The 14459-nt window shown below is 43.8% G+C and overlaps 1 protein-coding gene across 19 annotated transcripts in view; it reads left to right on the top strand.

The window, feature by feature from the left end:
• Positions 1-14459, top strand: part of map2 (microtubule-associated protein 2) — a 96270-nt gene that overhangs the window by 33091 nt on the left and 48720 nt on the right. For all 19 annotated transcript variants that reach the window (XM_064310334.1, XM_064310329.1, XM_064310328.1 and 16 more), the window contains exon 2: positions 12334-12457. The gene's annotated coding sequence lies outside the window, so the exon portion shown is untranslated. The remainder of the gene's footprint in view (positions 1-12333; positions 12458-14459) is intronic.

The raw sequence follows: 14459 nt of genomic DNA, 5'->3' as shown, positions 1-14459 counted from the left end.
TCTCTCTTAGTGTTTTCCTCTCCTCTTGCTCTTCTCTCTCCTTACATTGTGCTTTGTGTTTCTATCTCTGCATTGTCTGTCAGTGTGTGTGTGTCCTCTGTGTGTGAGTGCTCATCTCTATACAATGTATGTGGGTGTTTGTGTGTCTGACTATAGAATGCGCATCAGGCTGTGTTTGTGTGTGTGTGTGTGTGGCATATGCTATGTGTGTGTGTGGGTGTTGTGTGTGTGTGGTGCATAGGACTTGTGCATTGTGGGTGTTTGTGTGTGTGAGTAGATGTGGGGTTTTGCTGTGTGTGTGTGTGTGTGTGCGTATGTATGTGTGTGTGTGTGTGTGTGTGTATGTGTGTATGTTTGTGTGTGTGTATGTGCACATTTATGTGTGCTCGTCTGTGTGCCTGTGTGTTTATGTGTTGCTCTGGTAAAAAGGCTGATGGCTGGGTTTGTACACAGTGAGCCGCTCTGCTGCTGCAAGCACCGGCTCATTGCTATGCTGCTGCCGTCTGCCTCCCTCTCTGCTTCTCAGCTGTGGATCAATCGTGACTGTGTCTTACCTCTCTTTCTGACGTCAGCAATTCCTGTCACACCTGTTTGTGTGTGTGCGTGTGTGTGTGTGTGTGTTTGTGCCTGTGTGCAAGTGTGTGTTTTGGTCTGTATACAGGGAGCAGCATTAGCCTGTAAACTGGTAAGCTGTCATTATTGACTGCTCGTTGTCAATTTTTTTCATGTTTGTGTTCATTTGTTGATAGATGGCTTCTTCCTTTGGGCGATGCTCCAGTTTGACTGATAGAGTGGGAATGGAGATGGCAGGGTGTCAGTGGGATGGGAATGGAACCTCCTTATGCTGGAAAGGGAATGCTGTTATGGCTATGGACTGTGAATGGGAATTTTGTACTGCTGGAATGGGAATGTCGCAGCACTGAAGTGAAGAAGAGTATAAATTAGAATTCCATTCATGTCAAATGGAATACTTGTGGTAGCAATTGTATAATTAAATGTCATATGGTGGATAGAGAGGGAATGGAAATGGCATAATTCCCATGGAGTGAGATTGGGAATGCTGGTCCATAATGAGTATGGGGAGGCTGAGTGTCTGAACCCTTCATTATTCCAGGTTTGTAGCTGGTATAGGGTGTGCGTGCATGCGTGTGTGCATGTGTGTGAATGGAACACCAACAGATCTTGCTATACACGGTTCTTTGTTGGAAGCTGTGATTTTGCTTTGATATGGATTACTGTTCCTCACTGCTGCATAATTGCAACACAGACAGAGAAGCTGCATATCCAGACCCCTAAATGCACATTCGCACATTAAATGTCGGATCATGTGATATCGATTGTGCAAGGTCAGATCGGCAGCTCTGTATGACATCCGACAAATTTCTCCACGGCGATCCCCCTCGGCGCGTCTTCTGCTCAACCATGTTTGTCCCATTTGCTCAAAGCCTTTTGTTTGTTCTCTCCCAGGCTCTGTGGGTGGGGAGCGGTTTGTTAAACCGTGGAGCCTGTTCACTTCTCTCTTCACGCCTCTGCTATCTCCTCCTTCGCACAGCCAGTCCCCGCCCCACGCCGGTACCGTCGTGGTAACGAGTAGTCCGTGCCTTGCCGAGTGACAGATGACTGTAAACAAGGGCTGTGATAATTGAATTCCCCTAAGGAGTAGGGGAGGCGTTGGGAATTAATTGGGTTAATGCGTCACACCGGCAGTGGTGATGCAATGGCGGAAAGCAGATGACTGGCTGTCCCCTCCCACCCGGCAGAGCACACGCAGAGCGGGCCGAAGCGGCACTGCCGCCATGCTTGAATCTGGCCGCTCAGTGCCGTACGGCTGTAACGCGCTGGTAGGATGTTGCCGTAAAGAGACTCGGGTAGAGACTTCTGTGCTTCTTGGCCTTGAGCTGCCTGGAGGGCACAAGCATTGAAATTCAGCGCTCCTTCAGCTCCAGGCAAACACGCTGCTACTGCCTAGCCATTTATCCAGCCTAGCCCCACGCGACACGGCCTGTACTTTATGAATATACTGTATACAACAGGAGATTACATCATAGATGACATCATGCCAGTTGAATCAGAAGAGTGAGCATATTAGCCTGCGATGCATCCATTGGTTAGGCATAACCTGGTGCTGAATATGTATATAATTGTATGTGAATCCCTTGCATTATTCAAGGCGGAGTGCTTTGCCAGTATTGGGAAGGGGAATAGGTTATGCATACAAAGGATTCTATCATAAACCTCTAACCATGATTGACAAAAGACTTGTGGAGGGTCTGTGTTAATGAAGGTACACCTCTATTTTATACCTGATCTGAGCTAAGGATTCCTTTCAATATGCCAGACTGGTACCAGGTTCTGGGATGCTACAGGATTGTAGTGGGAGCCACAGCATATGTGTTCATATGCTTGCTGGTGATGGAGGATGGCTGTAGAGCAAAGTAATGCTTGGAGGGTGATCTCAGACACTGAGTCAGCTCCGCTTCGCTAACAGCAAAAAGCTGTTATCACCGCCCACCTGCCCACCCCCTCTCTGGCCCCCCCATGCACGCTCTCCACCGCGGTTTCCATGGAGATGGCAACTCTCAGAAGGTTGTCAGGTAATGTTTTGTCGTTACCTTCCTTTCTGCAGCCGTTTTGCTGCGTTTGTTTGTGTCTTGTGTGTGGATGTGGGTGTGTGTGGGTGTGCATGTGTGTGTGGATGTGAGTGTGTATTTTTGTGAAATGTAATTTCAGAAGTGTTTACACTGCAGACCTCTCTTTGAACTGCTAATTTTTTTATCTAATTATCTGCTACAAAAGAATGGTAGTCTTTAAAAAGTGTCTATTTTATCTGGGGCTTCATACAGACATGGGCAGTGTTAACATTCTGCCTGAATTATCAAGTACCAATCCAAAAAGACCTTTTTCAAGGATGCAACAGCGGGCACACATTTAAGTTCCCTGTCTCTCATACAGGGATTAGACTGAAAACTAGTGAACCTTAGTGAACTAGATTTATATGGTCATATATGTATAATTTCCTCATCACAGAAATACTCATCTAAATACTACATTCAAATAATTCAGGAAGTTAATACATCAGGTAGTACTGAATATATGTACATACAAGTTCATAATATGGTGGCACCATGAGTGCGTTCCAATTTTTAAAAAAAACTTTATTCCTACTTTATGGTCCATCTTTGTTGTTATGCTTTTCAGCACATGCTCCTACACATACCATACTAGTATCAAGGTGTGCATTTTGGAGCACAGCTCATGCGTCTGTCACAGTTGCTGAAAACAGACACAGCGCCTCCTGCCATTCCAGGAGGACTGCAGGCATTAGGGATGCTTGGTTTGGGAGCGCTGGAGCACGCCACCCTTTCAGTGAGATGGAGGCCTGAAGTGCTGCGTTTCTGACCGAGCAGAGGAAGTCAGAGCGGAGGTAGTTGGGTTCAGGGCTCAGGTCAGTTTCATTTCAATTCAGGAAATTCTGGAAATGAATTGCAGTTCAGTTAATGAATTGAGGCAAACTCTGGCAGAGGAAAATGACTTAAAATTACATCCATTTTTCCATTCATGAATTGAATTTGAGTTCATTTCTAGAACTGACTGAAAGAAAACGGAATTGTCCTGTGCCCTGGCTAAAGAATGGGGAGCATCTCATTGAGACAGATGGGATGCAGGGGAGCTGTTCTACGCTGGACTGAAAATGACAGCTAGACACTGGCAGGGAAAGCTGTGGTACATTACAACAGCAGATGACTGCGCATTCTCGCTCCAGTTATGTCAGGGCTCAGAGATACGGAAACTAATGGTGGGTTAGAAATGTGAGGATGCAAGGTGTGCAAGGTGTCTTTCAAAAGGGCTTCTGGCTATGCTCGCTGCCACAGGTACAGTCTGGGCTGTGAGGAGGGGCCAGGGGTGCCCTGACTGAATCTCCATCAATTTAGACATAAGCAGTTTTATCTCTCTCTCTCTCCTCTCTCTCTCCTCTCTCATACACACACTCACTCTCTTTGTCCATATCTGTCTGTTTCTCCCTCTGTCTCTTTCTCCATTTTCACTCTTGTTTTTTATTTAAAAATTAATGTACTTCATCACCATAAAGGACATTTGCATCACTCTGCGTAAAATAGAAAAGCACAGAGCTGTGACAGAAAAAGAGAAAAGTGAGTATGAAACCCAATTTACAGTATTAGGAAGCTATGCAGTGTGGTATTGAATGAACATTTAGAATAACTGACATAAAATAAAAGCAAAATAAATGCATACAATATGCAAAAATAGGAAGTAATCAGAACCTGCATTAAAATGTAGTGCTGGAATCTGAATTCTGTCCCTCTCTCCTTAGTTAAAGTGAAGCGTAGAAGGTGTGCATGTGTGAAGAGTTAAGACTTTTGTTTACCAGTGTGCCGGGTTTTCCATATTGACAGATTTATGCAAACACAACCGAGAGGCTTTGAGGGCTTCTCCTCAGCAGCTGCTTCGCTCGTTGAATCAGAGCTTTTGGGGCATCTGCTCCTCTCTGTGGCGGATGTGGCGTTGGTGCTAAAGTGGCTGACTGCCAAAAAAGGGGGTGGGGGGGTGGGGGGTGTAATCAATGCGCATTTCTTCTCTCGTCACCGAGTCGTCACGACTGCATCTGCTCGCCCCCTCCAAACCCGCTTTGAGAAAAATACAAAACACACAGACACAAAAACAACCTCGTTGAATCTCATGCTGCCTGGTTTTTGATTGCTGATGCAATGCCCCCCCCCCCCCCCCGGATTTCCCTCTATCTGTTGAGGTACTAGTGGGGTGCCGACAGGCTTTTGGGGCTTTGGGGTGGAGGCAGGCTGAGGTGACCTTTGGGCACAGGATGGAAGGGGTGAGACCACATCTCCTTTTCCACCTGAATTCTGCTCACCTCCCCTCCCCTGTCCAACATCCAAACCAACCTGCGGAAACTGCACAGCAATGATGTGTTCATTTTAATCATTTCACTGGGTTCACCCAGCTCTTCTCTGCATGAGTGAAGCCACTCACTGAGGCATATTTCACAATGGAATGATTAGAAATTGCTTTTGGTGTACACCATGTTAAAATTTACAGTCTATACACTGGAACTATATTTTAAGTAACTTGAAGTATTTTATTTCTGCCTTGTGATGTTATAGTATGTGTAATTTAATGCACAGATTGTGGAAAAATGGTAAAATATGTATGTATTTTGTAATGTATATTTATACATGACCATAATGGCGTGTATGTATGACTTTTTAAATTCCGAAATGTGAAGGATGGAAAGAATGCGGGACTTTCACTGTACTTATTTAGCAGATGTCCTTATGATAAAGAGCCGCATAAATTGTCCAGGACAAGAGCGTGGTTTGAGTACATGGTCATGGTCACAACAGTGATTCAGCGAGTTGGCAGACAGTCTGTCACAGACCAGCAGTGACCAATGAGCACGCAGCTTTTATAAGCAGCCTGCCCCCTCTCATGCTGGAGATAGAAGCCATGTCTCTCAGGGTTGTTTACCAAAAACAGATGAGCTTCTTTTGCAAGACTGTTTCCATTTAGGAGCTGAAAGCAGTTTGAATTCTACAATAAGTAACCCCCCCAGCCAAGGTCTACCAGCCAACCATCTCAGCCCAGAGGACGAACACCACTTTACTGTATTTAGACACTACACTTATCTCAAATCCATGTAATTATATATCCTGAAAAGACAAAAATGGTGGATACACCAGAGAGTGTGGTTGAGGCCAATTTGTGGATTAGATCTTTTCCCTGGTTTCCTTTGTCACCTCCATCCCCATTCCCATCCCCCTCCTTCTTGTTTGCATTCACAAGCTCATTTTTCCCCATTTAGAATCTGGATATTGATTGGCTGTGGCCTTTCCCTAGGATTCCTTTGCTGCTGTGCTTGCTTTGAACCTGCATTCTGGAGACCAGTGAATGCACAGTACACAGTGATTGGATTGCACATTGATTGGGAGACCTTACATTCTATGCATTGATACTTAGCCCTGGCCTTGGAGAGCCACAGTCTACTGGTTTTTGCTTCCACTTTAAAATCACTACCTAATTCAGACCCAAGAAAACCAGCGAGGTGACTGTTTAATCACCTATTTTAATTAATCTATTTAGTGTGTAACAATGAAAACCAGCAGACCCTGTGACTTGCTAGGATCAGAACTGGGGGTCGCTTTTCTAGACAGTGTTGCTAGCGTGAGCAAATGGCATATGTCCATCCCACTCCCGTACAGGCCTGAGGTTGAGCCAAGAGACTCTCTAGGTTTATAGAATCACTTCTGAACAAGGTCCTTAAAAGGAACAACAGAAACCAACAGAAATCTTGTCCGTTGCATTACTTTTGTTTAGCAGATTCTCTTCCCCAGATTCTCTTGTAATAGAGCGCCTAGATAGCTATAGATGGCTTTTTATTTGTATGGGATTTATTGGGAGACTTCAGCTCACGTGTGAAAGCTGAAATTATTCACTAACTGCAGGGTTGAAGTTTGAGTTTTAGGGATTCTTGGCAGTGGAGGTACTGCTGCATGCTTGTATGTACAGTAAAATCCCCCTAAGCCGCCCCACCGTCCTGCTCAGACATGTTACACATGCTCTTCTGCAGGTGTATTGGCAAAACTAGCTCTCACTGAAAGAATCTCATGTGTGTTCATAGATATTCAAATGAAATGGAAAACAGAAGTGAAAGATTGGCTAGAATTAAAATGAAGATATGCCACTGATATATTGGAATTTTGTCAAATTACATTCAAAAATACTTTGTACATAAAAGTGGGAACAGTGGGCATTCCAGATGGGTGACATGCACTTTTAAATGGGAAATGTGTTCCTCGTGTTTCATTTTGTAATTTATCTTACACTGACACACATTAGTTTAGCTAAAGGGCCATGCAGAGGTACAGGTCTTCAGCACATGCACGCTAATGGGAGTATTATGGGATGCAGGTGTTGGTCACGCAGCGCTTTAGCTGGGTCTTCTTTGTGTTCAGTATATGTGTGCATAACGAGGCTGAATGAGTCCATGTTCCTTTCATCAGCGAGGAAAATCATGTAGCTGGGAGTACTAAGTGACTCATCGTGCTCCTTGCAATTTAGCGCCCTGCAATCTGAAAATAATGGTGTTCGCCAACACTGTAGCGGTTCCTTCTAGCTGCAAGCTTGCCAATCGATGTCGCAGTCCTACAAACACTGTTTTTACCGTGTAAAGTGTTATTTTCCTGAACTCAATAGCAATATCAATTATGTGCCTTGGTTTCAGCCAACTATCCCAGTGTGAGCAAAAGCTGCAATCTAGATATCTTGAGGGGTGGAAATTTAGGTTGAGAGATGTTTAACATGAACAGACTAGGCTAACCCCAATGTAGCTCAGGTTTTACCAGAATGTAGGCTGGCTACGTCCTAGCCAACTAGTAAACGTCCACCTTTCAATAAAAAATATTCACCTCAAACATTTTAACTGGGATCCTTTCAGGTTAGCTGGATTCTGTGATATGCTTGCACAAACAAGACAAAGTACACATACTGCTAGAATTTCTGTCTTTCTCTCAGGAGAAAAATACTTGCATGATAACTTGCTACACACATCTGTAAAGCGTTCAGGATGTGTTTATCATAGGTTAAGAGTAGTTTGATTGCTTCTCATCACTTCATCTGCCGTCACTCAGAGTGACTTCTGTCGCCAGTCATTGCGGTTCCTCCTCTCACATCGGACGTACCTGGGATCGTTCCTCAGAAATGTGCTTTGTGAGGCACTCTCATTTGCGTGTATTTGCCCCCATACATGTTTCCCTTGATGGCAACACGCTTCCCAGTCTCTCCTGCTGAAAGATGTTCTGTCAACATTAAGTTTTTGGCAAACTTAATGTTGGCACTTCTCAGAAGTGGCTTCTCTCTATCAACTCTCTCAGAGAAACCAAATCTTGGAAGTATTGTACAGTAATTGGACAGTTTTGCCCATTTCAGCCAACGAGCTCAGTAACTCTGTCAGTATTGTAGCTGGTCTCTTTGTCATTTCAGTGGCAGTTGCCCTTCTCTTCTGATTGCTCAGTTTGGTAAGATGGCCTGATCTTGGTAGAGTCTGGGCAGTTCTTTTATCTTCGTGACTCATCTGCTGTTTCACTTGTGAGACCTCACAAGCTTGGTGATATTTATTCTGCAGTCATGCAATAGCACACGGGTAAAATCAAATCAACGTAGGTGAACCTCTAACTTTTTTAATGTCATCTCTCAAGAAAGTAATTATGGCCCAATTTAGTTTAATACAAATGGAATGAATATTTTTATTTAGAATATAAGTATGAATTACATGTTTACTCATCAAGTAAAATGCAGGAAAATAAAATACCATTTAAAATATTTTATAATTTGACTTTGCAACACAGCAAAATGTGAAATAATTAATGGGCTGTGAAAACTTTCTGAAGGCACTGCTAGCCATTTGGGCACTAGGTATCAGTATGCACAGCAGACCCTTGGTGGTGTTCTTTACCCCTCTTGAGCACAGACTGAGCTGAATCCACTTGCTCTCCCTGGTCATTTTGGGTAATTTTGTCTGGAAGACCCTCCAGATTTGTGGCTGTTGGCTTATTCTGTTTTAAAAAATATATATATTGTAAAAAGGCCAGTGTCTATCCTTTATACAAAACATTGGATGCAGCACTTGGGGATACATATGCAGGTTATATATCCTTGTGAGAAAGGAAAAAAAAAGTTTAAATATTTAAATTTTGATTATGAAAAACATGTTACAGTGAAAATATTTTCAAGAATATAATTTAGCTATTTATTTTTTATTGAATGTCCCCAATAGTATAAGTCTCAGCATTGTCCTATTCTAATATATGATTCTTGAGATTACGAGCATTGCCTCTTTTCCTCTACAAAGATACACAGACAAAAATACATTTCCCGCTCTTTGGGGTATATGTACGCAAGCAGGAATTTCAGCAGAGTTACAGTGCAGTTGCATAATTAGGCTAGATTATATAAATGTTTGATTGTCTGCCAGTATTGCAGATCTCATAGCCTTAAAAAGAGGAGCAGTAATCATAAAAAATATAATTTGTTTTCCAGTTCTTATCTCAGAAACTGTCTGGTGAATGGAGTCCATGGTATTTGCTTAACCCTCTGTAATTGGTGACCCTGCTGGTGACATTCAACGCTTTGTTTCAGTGGCATACTGAGTCGGAGCACAGGGAAAATGCTACAATTTGTTTTTGAAGTGTAAAATTGTATATCTAGGGACAGTGTTTTAGTGAGAGTGGTAACTCCTTTCAATCAGTGACACTTGAGCCCTTGAAAGAGCATTTTCATTAGTCTGGGAAAGATGGGGGTCAGTTCAGCCACCGTGGAAATGCACAGGTGGAACACAAGGTCCCCAGGCACTGTCCCTCCCTCCATCTGAATCATTCCCAGTCCTTGCAGATTTGAGAGGGAAATGGAAGGTTTTGACCCTGGTGTGTGCTGAAAAATAGATCGCTGACATTTTTGCTCTGAAAAGCTGTCTCATCACCCATCACTACAACACCGACGGCCCATAAATCACACTGCAGGTCTCACAGGGGGATTTTGCCTCTCTTCGTACTTGCAGCACAAGTACTCTTGATTGTCCTTTTGCTTCCCACTGTACACATTAGTAGCTCAGGTTAGCCTAGCCTAGCTTAGAATTTATTAGTTTAAGTTTGCTTAGCCTAGCATAACTCGTATAACATAACAGTACTTAGTTTATGTTACCTTAGCTAAGCATAGCATAGCAGGCGGCCACAGTGTCCACATCACAGGGTCCACAGCACAGTGTCCGCAACATTGTCAGTGGTAACGTCTTGCATAATTTCAACCCAACAAATCCTCTTCCGCATCCATGTCGACCTGCTCCTCTGACTTTTTGGCTTGTAGCTCATCCAGACCCCACAGCCACAGGAAAGCCTGACTCTCAACCGTAAGGCGGCACCTCGATAGGACATAACAAGTTCTGTCGCACCATTTGCGGGCAGCTGCGCTGGTGTTAGCGGTGCATGCTGAAGCAATTAGCCTTTGGGGACATCAGCGGTGTGGTGTGACGGATGTGGAGCTGGCCCAGGGGAGTCGTTGGCAGTAATTAATCACGCCTGACTAGAACCCTGTTGTTCTAATCTGCATCCCTGCACTAATTTGCGGCTCCCTGTGTCCCTCGTTGGTTTAAAACGCTTCCTTCCTGTTCGTACACTCCCCCTGATTTGGCTTGGAGTGACGGACTCTCAGATATTCTCACCCTACAGGACCACTGCCCCAAGAAGTAGCTTCAAATCCCTCAGCCTACACCCTTTCTGGCCCACACCCTTACCTGTATTGCAGCCAATTTCCATGGATACGGAGGCCATCTCAGATGCTCATTCGCCTCTTCTTTCCGCAGAGCTCTTTGGTTTCAGCTGTCAAGATCGTTCATTAGCTGATTGCTTTTCTTGAGATGTGATCCTGAGAAACAGTAGTCACGACTATAGTGCTACAGGGACATTTCGGCTGAAAAAGAAGTTTCATAAGACACTGTGAAACTTTTCATACTTTTGGAGAGCAATGTATACAGTGCGTTAAAAAAACAAAGTTAAACTTAACTGAATTGGAATCAAAATTAGGAAATAAAATAGAAATAAAACCTAATTATAAAGTACCTGAACCTACACACACACACACAAGCACACACACAAACGTATTAATAAACCAACCTGCCAGAACAATAAAATGTTGCTCTGTGCTCGCTAACCACCTGCTCTGAAAATGGAAAATTCCTGTGGTCTTCCCCACTGCTGTTATTATGGTAATTCTGGTTATCACCTGCCCTCCCAAGTAACAGTATTATATCCCCCTTGCTGGAAAGTCAATATAAAGTACAGTATTGAATCCAAAATATTTCACATATTTTATAAATATATTTATATATGAAACTGTACTGCTCAAAATAGTTAAATGTATGCATGCAATAATTTGTATAAATGCGCCAACACAAAGCGATATGTACTATATTTTGGTAGTAAAACACATTTTCCTTAGATATGTTTTTTTCATTTATTTAAAATACATTTTTACATATTATATATCATACATTATATTTTATTGTTTTAATATTTTAGTGGCTGTACTCTCATGCCTGCATTTATAATGTGCACTGAACTACGCTTTGACCACGGTTGGTTTTTACAGTTACATTCACGTTGTTTTTCTCCAACCTGATTGGCCATAATCGGCATGGTCCTCCTGGCATGGCCCTTCTGGCCTGAAGTTGTGTTAATAACACAAAAGCTCTACTGAGCATGCCGCACAATATAGTGTTATCTTTTCCAACACCTTGCAGACATTACTGTCTGGGAATTGCATTTTGCATACAGCATGTCATAATTTAGGCAACTAATGGTTCCAAACTGTGTATACGCGTCCTGGATTAATGTGTCTGTGAGAGTGTAATTGTATTAATTGAGGTGGTGGTGTTAAGTTCTTCAAGTTCATTTTTTTGATTCAGTATGAAGCTGAAATGGAAATCCATCTTGAGAGAGCATATGGAGACCTTTCTTTATGCTGTGATTTCTTTATGGTGTGCAGTGCACTTACATAATGGTGATCAGTGTTGCCATGGTGCAGTGGCAGTCCTTGATCACTTGTCCTGCAGCTAGTTGTGACGCAGAAGGCACATCGATTTACAAGTTACAATTTAGCAATTTAGCAGTTGCCTTTAACCATAGAGACATACAAAGTGCATTTAACATGGTAAGCAATCACAATAAGAGCTAGGGACAGGCACAGATACAATTATATGACTACCACCATCAAAGTATTTCTCTGAAGAACCGTGGGATAAAGGACCAAAGCGTTTTTTTTTTTGTAGAGAGAAACATTGATTTAATAGAAACATTTATGCTGTTGAGCTGTGAGACATTTGCACAATACAGCCAGTAAATATTCCATTGCCTGCAATGCATTTTCTTTAGATCACAATGTGTTGCTGTGTTGTGCTGTTGTGTTATTTTTAGGTAGGGATATGTGCTATTATGATAACCATACTAATCACCATAGCAATTAAGTAGTAATGTGGTAAAATGCTGTGATAGGGGTTGCTGATGTGCTCAGTGAGTGGGAACTTATGGGGGTATGAACAGCCTGTCTGGTGGCATGAATTCAGCGGGCATTTCTCAGTGCCCCCCTTCTCTCTCTCTCTCTCTCTCTCTCTCTCACTCACTCTCTGTGTCTTTCTTTCGCTCTTTCTCTATCTCTCCCTTTCTCCTGATTCAGCTGAAATGGCTTTATTGGCATGACAAAAAAACGTTTATAAAACACAGTCATTATTTAAATCTTGCTCTTCCTCTGCAGGTGCGAATTACAGTCTACATCTCTTTTCCCACTGACTCGTCTGTGCGCTGAATCTCTGAGGGACGGAAGTCTTTGCCTGAACAGCCCAGCGTTCACCTCCGGGAGCTCCAGCCCACCTTGTCAGGTAGGGGTCTCAGACCTGGCCTGCATGGGTCTACATCCATGCTCATTTTCCATTGCCAACGCTCCAGGGCCCGGAATATTAAATTACCTGGCTTTTCAGGTGTGTGTGATCTGCTGGGTTAGAGAACATCCTGGAACAGGGGCGATGTCCCCTGCTATAAATCTGTTTTAGGCATCAGGAAGATGCATATCATTTTAGTTAAATGGCTTAGTGAATGATAGATGGATTAATCAATGTAGTGACTGGTATTTAACAGGCAGTTTATGTGAGTAAACAGTGAACAGTGCCCTGTGGTTCTCGGCTCTGAATCACCAGAGGAAGGAGGAAGTGAGCTTGAAGTGGTTCCCGCCGAGCAGAAGGGATGCGATGTGTATGGGGGAATTCCAGCCGGGGGGGGCTGGGGAGTGGGGGATTAGGGATTGTGTGCGGCCCTCACTCGAGCCCCACCTGGCTGTCGTGGGTTGGTGGCGTGCTGGTGCTGTGACATGCACCTGCGGTAAACGCAAAGGCTCGGGCACCGCAGGAGGGAGACGCAGCAGCGAGCGCTGGCTGAGAGATGCACCTGCGACTGTGTCTCCTCAGCTTTAATTGGGGGATTCTGGGTAGGGCAAAGGCAGTGGGCTCACAGGTGTGCGAGTACCTGTCTGTCTGAATGAGGAGGGAAGGGGGTGCTGAACTCACTGCCTAAATATGAGGGGTTTTCAATTTTCTGTTTGGGTTTCTTTGACCAAATGTAACCACCTTGTTGCTGTGTTTCTTGTGCCGTGTTTCTTGTGGAGCGTGCAGACAGAGGAGACCTGTGTGTCTGCCAGCCTCCCACTGGAATGCTGGGAAAAATGTGTGGGCAGCCAGGCTGGAGAACAAACAGCTAAAGTAAACATACAGTAACACAGTTTTTTAAATGAAGGAAGCAGGGCAATTTCTTGTGTGTAGGCTATTGCTGCTGTGCATCCTATTTGAAAGCTTATTCTAAAGTTCTAAAGAATTATATATATATATCAGTGTACAGTACATGGTGTGTGTTACAGAGAGAGAGAGAGTATAAATGTGTGTTTGTGTGTGTGCGTTGGGGTGGTGCGCAGGGTACATTCTATTATGTGTTTATATATTCATGTACACGTGTGTGTGTGAGTGCAAGCAAGACAGCCCATAAACAAGATCACTCATCTTTAGGCTGGAAATGGGAAACAACGTTTTGTATGGCCCTTTTGCTGCCAGGACAGGAATTTTCAGGCTGAGCAACAGTACACAGCTGTCGCATGCATTCACAGTCCTCCCTCTGTGGGAAAACACAGACTGATAACTGGGGCTTAAGGAGGATCTGCTGAAAACATCTCACCATTGGCTTTTCCCAACTGAACTCCCTCTCCAGCATGCTTTCCTCAGAAGCCCACCAATGGGCTTGGCCAAAAGCAGCCATGTGACCATCTCCCATTTTCCCCTGTTACCAGCTGTGTGTATTGTGTCATAATTATCTACGCTGGTCCTACTTGAGCTGCTACAAGGCTGTTTTGGGTCTGTGGGAGGCTGTTTGGTTTTGGGGGGGGAGTGAGCTCACTGTGTCCTGCTTTCAGATCCTGTGGCTCAGAAAAAAAGACAAAAGGAAATTAGAATCTTGTGGTGAGGCAACCTGTCCAGTATTGTTATATTTTTGATTCTGGGCCATACTACAGGCTGGCTGTGGTAATGCACCCCTCTCAGACAACTGCTACTGTATAACAGGCAATATTACCCCCATCGCTCACTGTGCAAGCGGGCTTTCAAAACCAGACCAGTATTAATTTCCAGCCTGTAGGCAGTGAATATGTTACACAACCGATCAGTAAATGCGCTCAGTACACAGAGTCAAGCTCTCTGCTTTGGTCTGAGTGAGTCAGGCTTTGCTAGTGCTGCACCGGGAGGTGTTAAATTTGGATGTACACCTTAAATTTTCAATGAGGTGTAACTCATGTAACTCAGGCGGGCAGCTCTGCTTTTAAAGTGTCCTGGGTTGCCCATTTTT

This window comes from Anguilla rostrata, chromosome 15 (genome assembly GCF_018555375.3).
Source record: "Anguilla rostrata isolate EN2019 chromosome 15, ASM1855537v3, whole genome shotgun sequence".
NCBI classification, from domain to species: Eukaryota; Metazoa; Chordata; class Actinopteri; order Anguilliformes; family Anguillidae; genus Anguilla; species Anguilla rostrata.
This window is presented reverse-complemented; position numbering and strand designations above follow the sequence as displayed.